Here is a 16113-nt window from a genome sequence, read left to right as displayed (position 1 = left end):
TCCCAAGGCCCCTCAGCGGGAGCCTCTGCTTTCCCCATCTTCCAGATCCCCTGTGTAAGAGAGAGGGTTCCTTTTCAGGCAGGACTGTCTGCGCCTCACTCCAGAGAAACGGCTCATCAGTCTCAGGTCCCAATTTTCTAAACCAGGACAACAACCTGTTGAAACCAGAAAAAGCAATCCCTCTTTTCACAGAATGTACTTTCTAGGGGAAATGGGAGGAACCCATAAAAGATTTACCTCTTCATTTTGACTCACTGCCCTAACTGCAGGACATCATCTCCCTGAAAGATTGATCCTTACCCTCACAGCTGGATCTGTCAGCACGCAGGAAGCACTTGACCCAGGCTCTGAGCACACAGTGGCCTTAAGCCTAGGGGTGAAGGGCATGGTATGTGCTTTCTGTTTCTAGAGTCACAGTGCTCATGTACAGAAGACCTTTTAGGAGAATGTCTTTAAAGGCACATCTCTAGCCAGGAGTCCTTGCCCCTTAACTTTTCTAAAGTTCATCTTACGTGTACAAATGACCCTGCCTTCCCAGTGGGAGTGGCTCTCGGCCTCCTAATGTGGGCCCATGCTATGGAAGAAGCCAGCTCAGGCTGACCGTGGTGAGTGCCCAGCAGACGTGGCTGCTGGCTTTGGGTGAGAAAGTATTCCTGATCCATCAGAATAATGATTTCAGCGTGTTCTCGGCAGGTTCTCAGTGTGATCCCACAAGGGTACCCCATCCCTCTGCACGATATGTTGTACTTGGAGTCGTTCCCCGTTTCAATTTCAGTATCAGTCAGAGGGAAAGAGCAAAACAGCATTCCTTCATGTACATAACCAGTAGGCAGCTGGCTACTCCTGGTTGGTAACATAACTCCACCAGTGTATTCTGGCAGCTGGGTTTACTTAAGGGAAAAGACAGACATTCCCCTGCTCAGACACAGAGCTGCTAAACATGACTCCAGTAGCCTCCTTGCTGTCTGTAAAAATAAAATCCTTGAGGAGAAACAGCAGTAAGGGACCAGTCTTTGAGATAGCCTAAGCACAAATCCCAGATCTGCCTCTTACCAGCTGTGTGGCCTTATTCATTCATTTAAGAAATATTTATGGAGTGCATACCACAGAGCAGGCAGACTCTAGACCAGTTAGCTGATCTTGATGAGCCTCAGTTTCCTCATCTGAAAAATGGGGATAATAATACATACCTCCCAGGGCTATGTGAGGAAAATGTGAGCTAGTGTATATAAAGCCTATAGCCCAGGGTTGGTACAAAGGAAGTCCTCAATTAAGGATGACTGCCATAGGTATTACTCCCTTTACCCCAGCCCGTGCTAACTGCCTACCCAGTGAGGAACTCCTGACCTCTTTCTCAGCCCCCATCTGGTACAGAGTTCACCTTCTTATTCCTTCTGTCTTTATGTGATATTCACTGACCTAGGGCTACCCACACTAAGGGACAGTGTAAATGATGGCAGAGATCACCGTCTCTCTCTTCTGAGCTCACCTTTGCTGTCAGCTGTTCACCATGCTCTTCCCATTGATTCTCTCTAGAGTCAGGTCCTCATATTAATCTGATAATACTAAATATAAATACAATGTGTATCTGTAATATTCCTCTATAAGATATACATGTATATTATATATACGTATGTCTGTGTTTTTTTCCTCACGCAAAGTTGAATAGATTTCTCAGTGGTGGGCAGGAGAAGTGATAGCTTTGACACAGACATTTGGTAAGAAAAAGTTGACCCAATTAGCACCATCAATACCGAAGCCGAATGAGGCTCCAGCAGACTCTAGCTTTATCCAAAAATCTTCCTCCAAATATTCTCCAGTTTATCTGGGGTTATATTATAATGTAGAACAGTGGTCCCCAACCTTTTTTGGCACCAGGGACCGGTTTCATGGAAGACAGTTTTTCCATGGACAGGGTGGGGGGGCGGGGGGATGGTTCAGGCAGTAATGGGAGCAATGGGGAGCGATGGGGCTCTGCTCACCTCCTGCTGTGCGGCTTGGTTCCTAACAGGCCGAGGACCAGTATCAGTCCATGGCCCAGTGGTCGGGAGTTGGGGACCCCGATGTAGAAGAAGTAATAGCAGATGGTCCTGACCTCCCATCAAAATGTCCAACCTCACCGGGAGTGGTACTCAGGTAAATCCAGGTAGGGTAGCAGTGATCATCTGTGTTAAATCAGGGAGCAGGCCAGACAGCACACCAGGCAAAACTAGCAGCCTTCCTGCAGACCTCACCAGTCTCCACAATGGGGTCAGGTGACTTTTGTTTCAGAGCACACGTCTCCCCAAAGCCCTGGAAGAAATCCTGACTCTAATGAAAGGAACTCTGGTTCAGTGGTTCTGATACAAGTGTCAATGGCATTCCTTCTGTCCTTTTATTCATTTAGTAAATATTTATTGAGCTCTTATTATGTACCAGGCACTAGATTTAGGCCCACAGTTCTAGTCATCTGTCCAACTCCTTAGGCACCTGATGCAGGTACCTGAGTCCTGTTTCCCCGAGACTGATGTCTGCCTCAATCTTCTATCCAAACCCTAGCTCCTCAAAGGCTTGCTGTCACCCACCCCTTTTCGCTGTGAACCCCAGTCTATCCGGGACTCGCACCACATCTGTCAGGCCTCTACTGACACCACCGGCTGGACTGCAGTGTCCTCTCCTTCCCCTTGTGTCCAGCTTCCCATTCCAAGCCCTCTTCCCATCTGCAGGAGCATCACTGGTGACCCTTTGGGCTGCCCCACCTTCCATTACCTAGACAGAGGACTCGCATAGACTTAGTGCTTAATAAATATTAGGTGTCTCATTTAGACATTTCACTTCTAAAGTGACCAACATGAAAACAGGAACGTGCCTGACTTGTGCATTGATGGGTCTCTATCACCTAGACCTATAGTTAGTACATGATAGACACGGAAAAATGCTTGGACTGAAAATTCATTCTAGCCTTTGTTTAGTTGAAGGAGGTGTGGGAAGGTAACCCCTTGCCATCCAGTGATAACGCTGAACTAGAAGCAGCAACAGTTGTCTCAGATGCCGCTTTAGATTTTTATTTATTTATTTATTTATTTTTTGCGGTACGCGGGCCTCTCACTGTTGTGGCCTCTCCCGTTGCGGAGCACAGGCTCCGGACGCGCAGGCTCAGCGGCCATGGCTCATGGGCCCAGCTGCTCTGCAGCATGTGGGATCTTCCCGGACCGGGGCACGAACCCGCGTCCCCTGCATCTGCAGGCGGACTCTCAACCACTGCGCCACCAGGGAAGCCCTGCCGCTTTAGATTTAAGGCACCCCTGAAAGACACGAACCCCCAGAAGGCTGGAGGTTTATCCTATTCCAAATGAACCACAGGCATGAGTACTGCACCACCTCTCTCAGGAGCAGAACAACGCTGGAAATGTGTTTTCCTGTTCAGTTAACCCGAGTAAGGAGGAGTGTAGATAATAACGTGAACTATTCCTAGCAGAATATTGCTCTCCCATGCTTTTTCTCACCGCCAGTGTATAAAAAAATGACAGTAATTTCCCTTACCCAGAAACTACCATTTGAAATCTATTCTACAGAACATTCCTCTCCATTTCTTTTCTCCCCATCAACTGTCAGAAGTTCTTTGACAGTAAGAAGGCATGCACTAGAAGATTGTAGTTGAAGCCTTTAAAGAATTGAGCTCATTCATTGATGCATCACTGTATTTGGAAGATATTTAAAGAGCAACTAGAATATACCAGATATTTCTCTGAAGACTTAATAGAGAGTTGGGAAAAGTTTTAAGATAATAGGGGAAAATGGAGTAGACTGGTTTTTTTGCACATAAGCCTAATCCTTCTCCATCCATATGTATGTAATTCCCATTCATTCTCTTCTCTGGCTCATCAACCCGCATTATCCCACTAAATATTGGGTTGGCCAAAAAGCTCGTTCGGATTTTGAGATGTTATGGAAAAACCTGAACGAACTTTTTGGCCAACACAGTACATGCGTTGAGCAGGCTTCATTACTTGTCTGCCTCAAGCATGGGTTGGCCACAGGTGCATGGGAAAACATACGAAGTCAAGATGATGCTGAATTGCTATGATTTACACATCAGATATGTCTGTTGGTATTAGTGAGGAGGACATTTTTTTAAAAAATAAAAGAAAATAGAGTTCATTATGTGCCAGGTATAGTGCTAGGTGCTTTATGTATGACAGTCTTATCTTATTTCCATGATATTCATATGAAGTTGCATTACAATTTTAGACATCAAAAAATTGAAAAAGTTTCAGAAAAAGAAAGTAACCTGCTTACTATCCCACAGTATTTGAGCTGTACTCCTTTCTCCAAAGCAAAATTTTCTGTACCAGTAAAATCACTACTTTTACTGTATTACTCTAGTTCTTTACCCATAACTCTATGATAGCAGGTATAAATTCCATTTTAATTATCTATATATCCATGTCCCCAACCAGGCTTATCTCCCTTCCCTGCTTCATTTTTCTTCATACAATTTTATCTGTCAGGTTTCAGCCAGAGAAGCAGAATCAATAGAAAATAATAATATGAAGGGGTTTACTGCAAGGAACTGGCTTATGCAACTGTGGGGACTGCCTAAAGAAGTCCAGTATTTATAGGACAGGTCAACAGGAAGGACAGGGGCTGAAACTGCCATCCACAAAAGAATTTCTTCTTCTCTCAGGGGAGCCTCAGCCCTGCTTTTAAGGCTTTTCAGCTGATTGAAACAGGCCTGCCCAGATTCTCTAGGATAATCTCTCTTAAAATCAACAAATCATGGACCTTAATTATATCTACAAAATACATTCACAGCCGCATCCGGATTAGTGTTTGATTTGTTAATTGGGAATATAGTCTGCCCAAGTCCACACATTTCAAAGACTATCACAACCTGATATCTTTTACTTGTTTACTTATTTATTGTTTTTTGTCTCCCTTTACTCACTGAAATGTAATTTCCATGAGGACACCACATTTTTTGTTTACTGCTGTATTTTTCAGCAGCTAGAACACTGTCTGGTGCATGGTAAGCAGGCAAGAAGTTTGTGCTAAATGAATGAATGAATGAATGGCTTTCTTATAGCTTCCTCTTTCCGTATGGTCTCTCCAGCATCCAGCATAGTTCCCAGAACAGAACAGGTGGTCATAATTATTTTAAATTCAGTTGCCAGAAAAAGACCAGCTGGTGATGCACATCCTTTCCTTGCCTACAGAATTCCACAACTCAAGTGAACTGGTGTTGTGAAGGCTGGGCATGGAGGTCTAGAGGACAGATTACACACCTGCGATTACCAAGGTGTGGAGGATTGGATGTCAGAGCCATCACACCCCTGCTGGGGACTGTGTGAGCTGAAGACAGGAGGAGATGCAATCACAATTGGCAGTCACGCTTGGAGTCATTTCAGGAATAGCTCGAGACGGCAATGGCTGAAAGGAAGCAGGAAACGTCATAGAGAATATGGCTTCTAGGTGCTTTTGCTTTTGAATGGAAGCCGCCTGCTTCTGGGTGACAGTCTGATAGGAGAATCACTGTCTTGGACTATTGGTTCAGATGATCACAGTCAACAGAAGAAATGGCCATGAGCCCCTAAGGTCAAGCTTCAGTTTCTGTGGCCCCTGAACACAGAAGACAAAGGGCATCTGATACCACTGAGTTGTTTCTTTTGGAGGCCCAGGGCTGTGAGTCTCCTTCACCTAACCACAGTGGAGGACGTTTATTTACAGCTGGGATAATTATATGTACCATCCTTTTAATATGGAGCACGGTTCCTCCCTTTTAATCTTAAGGAAGAGAAAGTTTTCCTACCAAATTTGTTATTACCGAGTGGTATCTTCTATGTCCCAATACACACTGGACTTGCCAGTCTGCCAACTCAGCAGATGCACACAGATATGTGCATGCCACACACACATACACTTACAGGCAGTAGTAGAAAGGTAAGCAAGAAAAAAGATGGCAATGGGAATGACCAAGGAACAGAATGCTTATTTAATTAATGCACAGTCTCGTGTGTTCTGGACCGTAAGGAAAATACAGTCAGAAATTTTAAAAGGGGGTTGACTGAGACATGAGACTGTGAATTTGGTACTAAATAGGCAGTCATATGGAAGACAGGGTCATTGGACTAGAGAAGCAGTAAACTGAAATATCAGACCATAGAGTCAGGCTGTGAATTTCCCTCCTTGTAAACCTCTATGAAGGAACTAGAATCAGAGCCAGAACTCTGGGAGATGTGGATGCACCTAACACAGTAGTCACTGAACAAAGGCTTGCTAAAGGTGAAATCACAAAACGCCTTTTAGAACAGATAGAGATAGGCTTCAAACAAATATCACTGTGGGACGGAATGATTTTTTCTATTGAAGTATAGTTGATTTACAGTGTTTCAGGTGTACAGCAAGGTGATTCAGTTTTATATATATGTATACACACACACACATACACACACATATATACTTTTTCAGATTCTTTTCCATTATAGGTTATTATAATATATTGAATATAGTTCCCTGTGCTATACAGTAGGTCCTTGTTGTTTATCTATTTTATGTATACTAGTTTGTATCTGTTAATCCCATACTCCTAATTTATCCCTTCACTCCCTCCCTCTCCACTTGGGTAACCAAAAGTTTATTTTCTATTGTCTGTGGGTCTGATTCTGTTTCATAAGTGAGTTCATTTGTGTCAGATTTCAGATTCCACATATAAGTGATATCATGTGGTATTTGTCTTTCTCTTTCTGACTTACTTAGCATGATAATCTCTAGGTCCATCCATGTTGCTGCAAATGGCATTATTTCCTGAATGATTTTTTTTTTTTTTGCGGTATGTGGGCCTCTCACTGTTGTGGCCTCTCCTGTTGCGGAGCACAGGCTCCGGACACGCAGGCTCAGCGGCCATGGCTCACGGGCCCAGCCGCCCCGCGTCATGTGGGATCTTCCCCGAACGGTGCACGAACCCGTGTCCCCTGCATCGGCAGGCAGACTCTCAACCACTTCACCACCAGGGAAGCCCCCTGAATGATTTTTAAATGCAGAACGGATGATGCCTCTGAAGAAATATAGGTTTCTGACCTCAGTGAAATACGAGCTACCACCACCACCTCCATAAGTCCATCATTCTTTCTCAGACTACTCTGTTGATTGGTTTTTGCAGCAGTGAAATACTCAGAAGGGTCTGCTTGCTCCAACCCTTCCCCAAGCAAAGCATGATTATCTAACATTATTCTTCAAAATCTAGAGAAACGCTTCAGTGAAGCACTGAAGCAATTAACAAGGAGTGTTTAGATTTTGCCCAGAGATAGTTAGGAAGAGAATACTAATTAGGTTGATACTAATTAGGTTGAACCTCAGGGCTCAAGGATCAGTAGAGGCTAGTCTCTGAATATGTTTCAGAGATAAAGTAGCCATTAAAAGTTATTGAATTAATTTAAATATAAATTGAAAATAATAACAGATCTAAAAAACTCAGTATTAGTAGAGGATGGCAGTGATACAAATAATATTTTAAAATCATTTATGTTGGACTTTGCCATGTTTTCATTGATTGCATGAACCCGAGTGTTTCTAAATTATAAAACTCTATGTGTCACAGCAGATTGTGCAGCCAAGCAGATCTGAAAGGACTTGACTATTTGGGGAGGATACTATTTATTTATCTATCCCCTACCCTGTGGCTAAAACGATTTAAGAAATTTATAAAGATGCATACAGTGAAGTAAGATAAAATAAATTTAATAACTAAGAAAATAAGAGAAAGGGAAAATAAGGTTAGGCAAAATAAGATGGATCTAGGAATGAGGTTAATATCCAAAAACTAGTTCCCTAGACACATAGGAGAATAAGAAAGCTCTCCAGGGCTTCCCTGGTGGCGCAGTGGTTGAGAGTCCGCCTGCCGATGCAGGGGACACGGGTTCGTGCCCCGGTCGGGGAAGGCCCACATGCCGCGGAGCGGCTGGGCCCGTGAGCCATGGCCGCTGAGCCTGCGCATCCGGAGCCTGTGCTCCGCAATGGGAGAGGCCACAACAGTGAGAGGCCCGCGTACCACAAAAAAAAAAAAAAAAAAAGAAAGAAAAGCTCTCCACCTTTCCCCCCCCCACCTCTTACCATTGTCTAATCTCCCCATCAGTTCTCCAAATGCTGTGGATGGAGCATAAAGCCACAACACCAAGCTCCCATCCCTAAGCTGGCCAGTTGTCTCATTTTGTTCCTGGGGGAAGGGATAGAAATTAAGTGCTAGTTGTGCATGTGTGGAAGGGGAGGGGTCAGATTCCTCCCACTATATAGACAGCCCTGTCATAAGGGTTAATAAGTAAATTGGATCCATAAGGATGAGTCTTGTGTCACAACCAGACATTAGCGAAGATAAGACGAAAAACCAGCAATCCAAGTGTGGATAAGGAAAAGTCAGTGATTCTGTCACTTCTAAGGTTTCCAGGGATTAAGTGATAACATTAGTTTATTCCCCTCTTGAGTTCAGAACCAAATGAGAGATGGATACAAATCAGAAGGAGGCAAACTAAAACATCAGCTTTATTACTGGGCTAGCTGAAGTTTAGAACACAGCTTGATCTACAAACAGAATATGAGATCTTGTTGAGTCTCCTGTAAGTAGAATCTGCTGTCTGAAGCACAGGTCTCCCCACTGCAGAGGCAGAGCATGCCCTGGTAAGCTCCAAAGGTATGGGCAGAGCAGTGGGATCCTGACAAGAAGTGGCTCCCCATAGAGAGGACGCCACATATGTTCAGCGCTGCTTCTCTAGCTCACCAGTCAGATGAGACTCTTGGTTAATGAATGAGGCAAGAGAAGAAAGAGCCCACAATTATATCTCCCATGCTTCTGTGTCCTCCATGGGGTAGGATGTAAGCGTTGTCTCTAAAGAACCTCCAAGTAGCAGTACCATCCTCAGTTGCATCAGATGCATAACACTGGGATGCATAAAAAAGGATGAGAAACAAAAATGTGTAAGGGTTGATTCATTTCTCAAGTCCATATCCAGAACCACAGGGTATCATGCACCTGTGTGTGGGCCTGGACAGGTACATGGGACAGAGTAGTTCTGGTTTCTTCTGTCCTTAAGGGCCTAAAAGGCATGAGTATGTGGCAAATAGCATATTAACATGAGGCATCTGTCCAGCTCTCTCTTCCTGGTGCTGTCATCTCAGGCTGAATGGAGCATTGGGTCATCCCTCCCCACCAACATTTCAGTGCTCTTTCTTGTCCTTTGGTTTAAGTTCTAACCTCGGAATATCCTACAAAGCCTCACCCTGTGTCCCAGAATCTGTCTACAAGTAGTATCTCATCTCTTATGGCTCCCTCCCTCACCTCACCTTCACTCAGTTTCTCTAAAGCACCAGCCCGGTCACATGGGCAGTCCCCTCCTCCTGGAATGCTCTGGTCCTCCCTCTTCTCCTCTTAACCTCAACCCATCCTTCAAGTCTCCATTTCCTCCAGGAAGTATCCCCGCAAACTTGGTTAGGATGACTCCGCATGGGGTTCCCCTGTATCACACTAACGGTCAGTTCACTTGTCAACCTCTCTAACTAGAATTTGTGCTTCATGAAGTCAGAGGCCATGTCCCTCATTGCATCCTTTATTCTCAACGTATAACATAGTGCTTGTCATGTCAAAGGTGCTGAATAAACATTTACTGATTACATAGTGAATAAGAGAAATTGTTTCCCAACTATAGGACCCCAGCCGCCACCCAAGCCTCTGCTAAGGGAACTCAGATTCAAAGTAATGAGAAATATAAATTCCAAGATCCTGCTTCTTAATTGTTTTTATTGTTGTTGCTACTACTGGATAAAGTCTCTAAGGACCAGAGAATTTGGAAATCAGCAGTTTCTCCTTCTTTTCTGCCAAGTTAAGGGAGTTTCAGCTCTCTTCTCCCAAAAGGACCCCCTCCCAAGTGGCTTCTTAGCTCAAATAGAACCCAGGAGCCAACAAGATTGTCTTTGTTTCATTGCAGTCATTGCTCTTTTTCAGCCCTTATTAGCCTTGCTCTCAACGGGCTGATTATAGCCCTCCCCACTCCAAGGGTGACTTTGATTGAGAGGTAAGTGCAATTTTTTATCAAAGCTCACCCTCCTAAAATATTTAAAATCCAAAAGTTGCCACTCCCCACCCTCTGGGCTGACCCCTGGACCAACCCCTTCTACTCCTGTCCCTACAACTCCCAGGGTAGTTCTCTGGGGAAAGTGACCTTCCTGGTGTTTTCCTAGGCATTACCTGCTACCTCAAAGGAGAATCTTGCCTCTATAGTAGGATTCTTAAACTTGATTCAGGGGGTGTGTTTTAGGGGATCTGAAAACTACCTGAATGTATCTACAAAACTTTGTGCAAAGATACATTTGTCTGGGGAAGGATCCGTAGCTTTTCCTAGATTCTCAGAGCAGCCCAAAGCCTCACTGTCCTATTAATTTAACTGGATTGTCCTTTTCCAGCAAATTCCAACTGATCCCAACCAATGGCTTTCTCTTTCCTAAACATTCTTTAATTGAGGCCATCCCCTGGGCGTGGAGAACCTTTCCTCATACACGGGGGTTTTTTGTCTCAGTTTGCTTCCACCTTACAGCCCCTCCCAAGGGAGGAACCCATGAGGAGAGATGCAGAGGTGCTGTAAGACACAATTGCACCATTTTGTGAAAGAGCCACTAAGAGAAGTGTAGGGACCTGGCTTCTCCTGTGGACTCTGCCTCTAAATGTGTGTGTGTGACCATGTGCATGTTACACTTATCCTCTATATCTTCAGTTTTCTATCTGTTGAAAAAAGCAGTGTGGCCTAGATAAACCCTTAAAGGTTCTTTGAGCTGTAAAACATCTAAAATTACATGAGATCAGACCAAATGGGAAGAAATGATGCTGTGAGTAATTAGCTGTACAGGTACAAGTTGTGTTCACATATTCTGTGGTGCTGTCTCCTAGAAGTGCATGGGCGTCTTGTGTATCTAATGGGGTAATCATAGACTATTTCCTGTTTTCTTCTTTCTCTGTATTTTCTTTTTGCTACATCATTTTCACCCCTGTTTTAGATGTCAGCTATGTCAGTAAGATCTCAGAAGAATAAGAGAGTCATCTTTTAGCTTTTAAGTTCCAAAATAGGCTTTGAAATACTCAACGGAAAACACAGATTGAATAGATTTCTTAAGAACGCATGATGTAATTCAAAAAGAGTCATGTACCAAAATGTTCATTGCAGCTCTATTTACAATAGCCAGGACATGGAAGCAACCTAAGTGCCCATCATCGGATGAATGGATAAAGAAGATGTGGCACATATATACAATGGAATATTACTCAGCCATAAAAAGAAATGGAATTGAGATATTTGTAGTGAGGTGGATGGATCTAGAGTCTGTCATACAGAGTGAAGTAAGTCAGAAAGAGAAAAGCAAATACCGTGTGCTAACACATATATATGGAATTTATAAAAAAAAAAAAGGTCATGAAGAACCTAGGGGCAAGACAGGAATAAAGACACAGACCTACTAGAAAATGGACTTGAGGATACGTGGAGGGGGAAGGGTAAGCTGGGACAAAGTGAGAGAGTGGCATGGATATATATACACTACCAAACGTAAAATAGATAGCTAGTGGGAAGCAGCCACATAGCACAGGGAGATCAGCTCAGTGCTTTGTGACCACCTAGAGGGGTGGGATAGGGAGGGTGGGAGGGAGGGAGATGCAAGAGGGAAGAGATATGGGGACATATGTATATGTATAACTGATTCACTTTGTTATAAAGCAGAAACTAACACACCATTGTAAAGCAATTATACTCCAATAAAGATGTTTAAAAAAAAGAAATAGAACAATAAAATCAAATTGTACTTCTATTAAAAAAAGAAAAAAGAACGCATGATAATAGAAGAGCTTTCTTTCTTGTTCTAGACTTGATAGGGGTTCCTCAGAGTGGACAGGAAGGAAAGAGATGAAGAGGCAGTGTTTGGACATAGTATGTCCCTAGGGAGAGGGGCCTTCGCTCTGTCCTTTCCCCAAGACAACACTGGTTTGAAAGTCCAGATTCAGAACCTGTGTTTGCTTCCTGGGTGGGTCCTGGGAAAGTGAACAAGGTCCTATATTTCCCCTGTACCCCGCCAATATAGCATGGTTGCGGTAGGAGGCTAGGGGAATCTCAGCAAAGGGGCTCTGGAAGAATCCCCAAGCCTCCTACTACCCAAGAGCAGGACAGGGAACACCTTCTCTAGAAGTTTGTATTGGATTATCATCCTCTGTAATCTCTTTATGCTGACAGAGAAGTGGGATTCCACTTCCTAAGTGACTGTTCTTCAGTAGCCAATGACATCTTATTCTGATGTCAGTGTAAGATGTATTGAGAAAGATTGCATTGTCAAAATCCCCTCTGAGCCTTTCATACTTGGCAATTAGAGATCCATCTTCTTAATGCAAGAAGAAGTTATCTTCAATTAATAACACAAGTCATAATGGTTATTTTCAGATATATTGACTTTTTTACACTAAAATAACCAGTGGATAATCCCTTTAAAATAATACAAAATGCTTCAGTGCTTTTTACATATATGAAAATGTTACTAACATAGGAACACCCTAGCAGTTAATGACACAGCTCCTTTGCCATGGAAACTAGTCTGAGCTCCCCAGAAAGACACCAGGCTGTGATGCCGCCCACGTCTCTGCAGGCTGACAGGGCGAGTCCTGAGTTTGGATTTATCCACACACTCAGACAATATGCTACTTTGTACAGTTTTGACTGTGACCACAGACCACAGGCAGCTCCCACGACACCTCTCCTCAGGGGCATCACAAGGAAAACAAGCTGGTGGGTTGAAACTACACTAACACTCATTATTCTAACACCAGGAAAAGAAATATTAATTCAGTAATGTCAAGTTTTGAAAAGACCCAAAGTACAAAACCTGGGATTTAACATTTGAGAAAAGAAATAAATAGTACCTTTGCAGAACCATATTATACCCCCTGAAGAGAAGTTGAAAAATGACAAATACAGGACCTGACAGATCTAGGTCTACAGAATGTATGGTTGGCCTCTTGTACCACCTCAAGTATTTTCTTGCAAAGAGAAGAAATAGTGGAAACCGTCTCTCTGCCACCACAGTGCACCATTTATATCTTAGCATCATCCTTGACTTGGAAATGAAGAACACATTTTTGACTCTATAGTTCTGATTATTTAGGTGAACAAGCCGAAGCATACAGACTTTGTCTATGATGGTGTTTCTTACCACTTCCTTTTTAAAAAGAAAAAAATGACTCTTTTCTCATTAACTATCATGTAATAACTTTGGCCATGTGAGATTTTGAAAGGCAGCTGGCCGCCTGCCAATGCAGGGGACATGGGTTCGAGCCCTGGTCCAGGAAGATCCCACATGCCGTGAAGCAACTAAGCCCGTGCGCCACAACTACTGAGCCTGCACTCTAGAGCCTGCGAGCCACAACTGCTGAGCCTGCGTGCCACAACTACTGAAGCCCGTACACCTAGAGCCCATGCTCCACAAGAAGAGTAGCCCCCACTCACCGCAACTAGAGAAAGCCCATGCGCAACAACGAAGACCCAATGCAGCCAAAAATAAATAATAAATAAATTAAAAGAAAAAAAAGAAAGGCAACTGAATCCCCTTCCAATATTCACCCCCATCCCCCTCTCCAAAAAAAAGTGACCAAGATAGCCCATTATGTCAGGAGAGTTCACATTAATGGGAAATGTTAATGGGAATTAAATCGTGTTTGTGAAAGTACCTTCAAAAATATGAGTTGATTATTATCCTGTCCCAGAAAATGGAAGCGCAAGTGATCCCTTTCAGCGTGAGGAGTAAGGGAAGGCAATTATGAGACAGAAAGGAGGACGTCCTGCAAAGAGTCAAAACCAGACAGAAGAGAAGGCTCCTACAGGGAGCTGGCACAGGCATAGTCTCAGCATTCTGGGGTACTATTTGTGCAAAGATCAGCATCTCAACAACAGCTCCACCAGGGATCAGAGACATAGCTGGGACAGAGCTGGGATTTCAGGCTGGGATGCCCCAGACCCAAACTAATGAGTACACATTTCCTGCCCAAGTGCTCAGAGATCCTGGCATAAGACTGAAGAACTGGGTACCACCCATCCTGGTTAACATCCACCAAAAACATTTTCTCCTTGAGCCGTGAGACTGAGATCAGGTTATTTTTCTTTTTGTTTTAATTTACTTGTTACTTTCATCCTGAAGTTGTGCCTTACATATAGCACTTGATCTTAGTGCTTAAGATCACTTATTTATTTAGTAATGAACATAAAGAAAATATTCTAAACTTGCTATTTTGAAATAATTGTCTTCTTTGTACCATGACTCTATTTTGTAGGGTTTTCAATTTGGAAAAGATTTGATTATTCTCCATCATGGCTGTACCTATGGAAGTATTTATCAGTGGTTCCTGCCCTCAAGTCTATAATAAATACTCCCCCAAATCTAGCAGTTTATCCAAAAGTTTCCTTAAAACTAACCTAAGGGGGCTTCCCTGGTGGCACAGTGGTTGGGAGTCCGCCTGCCGATGCAGGGGACACGGGTTCGTGCCCCGGTCTGGGAAGATCCCACATACCGCGGAGCGGCTGGGCCCGTGAGCTATGGCCGCTGGGCCTGCGCGTCCGGAGCCTGTGCTCCGCAACGGGAGAGGCTACAACAGTAAGAGGCCCGCGTACTGCAAACAAACAAAAAAAAACTAACCTAAAAGTTGCTCTTCCTACAAAATACATCTGGAATGTGACTACCTCTCACTACCTCCAGCAGTGCTGTTGGAATCAAGCCACCTCGCCTCCTGTTCCGCGTTTCCCTTTGTGCCTTTCTTCCTTCACAGGGCTGCTGGAACAGTCTCTTTAAAACATTAGTGGGATATTTCCTGCCACTGCTGCCAACCACCCACTCCCAGCCAATCTATCTCATTCAGAGTAAAGATCGGACTCTTTACCGTGGTACACAGGTCCTGCACTTGGGACTTTTTTTTATTGAAAATATAGTTGATTTACGATGTTGTGTTAATTTCTGCTGTATAACAGAGTCAGTTATACATATATACTGAATAGGCCAAAAAGTGCACTCGGTTTTAAGTAAAAATAAAAGACACACTTTTCATTTTCACCAAGAACTTTGTTGAACAACATATTCACTAACCAAACAAACTTTTTGGCCAACCCAGTATATATATTCATTTTTATTTTCTTTTCCATTATGGTTTATCACAGGATATTAAATATAGTTCCCTGTTCTATACAGTAGGACCTTTTTATTTATGCATTCTATATATACTAGTTTGCATCTGCTAATCCCAAACTCCCCCTCCATCCTTCCCCCAACCCTCCTCCCCACCTTGGCAACCACGTGTGTGTTCTCTCTGTTTGTGAGTCTGTTTCTGTTACATAGATAAGTTCATTTGTGTCATATTTTAGATTCCACATATAAGTGATATCGTATGGTATTTGTCTTTCTATTTCTGACTTCACTTAGTATGATAATCTCTAGGTCCATCCATGTTGCTGCAAATGGCATTATTTCATTCCTTTATATGGCTGAGTAATATTCCATCGTATTCATATACCACATCTTCTTTATCCATTCATCTGTTGATGGACATTTAGGTTGTTTCCATGCCTTGGCTATTGTGAATAGTGCTGCAATGAACATTGGGGTGCATGTATCTTTTAGAATTATAGTTTTCTCCAGATATATGCCCAGGAGTGGGATTGCTAGATTATATGGTAACTCTATTTTTAGTTTTTTAAGGAACCTCCATACTGTTCTCCATAGTGGCTGCACCAGTTTACATTCCCACCAATAGTGTAGGAGGGTTCCCTTTTCTCCACACCCTCTCCAGCATTTGTTGTTTGTAGATTTTCTGATGATGCCCATTCTAACTGGTGTGAGGTGATACCTCATTGTAGTTTTGATTTGCATTTCTCTAATAATTAGCGATGTTGAGTAGCTTTTCATGTGCCTCTTGACCATCTGCCTGTCTTCTTTGGAGACATGTCTACTTAGGTCCTACACTTGGGATTCAGTGCTCTGCTGTTGATGTCTTGAAATATTAATAATTTTATCTTTGAATTTGAATTTTGTAAGTGAGGATCAGTGAGACAGTGGAACTTGTGCTCAGAGCTG

This window comes from Pseudorca crassidens, chromosome 1, assembly GCF_039906515.1.
Source record: "Pseudorca crassidens isolate mPseCra1 chromosome 1, mPseCra1.hap1, whole genome shotgun sequence".
NCBI classification, from domain to species: Eukaryota; Metazoa; Chordata; class Mammalia; order Artiodactyla; family Delphinidae; genus Pseudorca; species Pseudorca crassidens.
The sequence above is the reverse complement of the archived record's forward strand: the minus strand, read 5'-3'. Positions refer to the sequence as shown.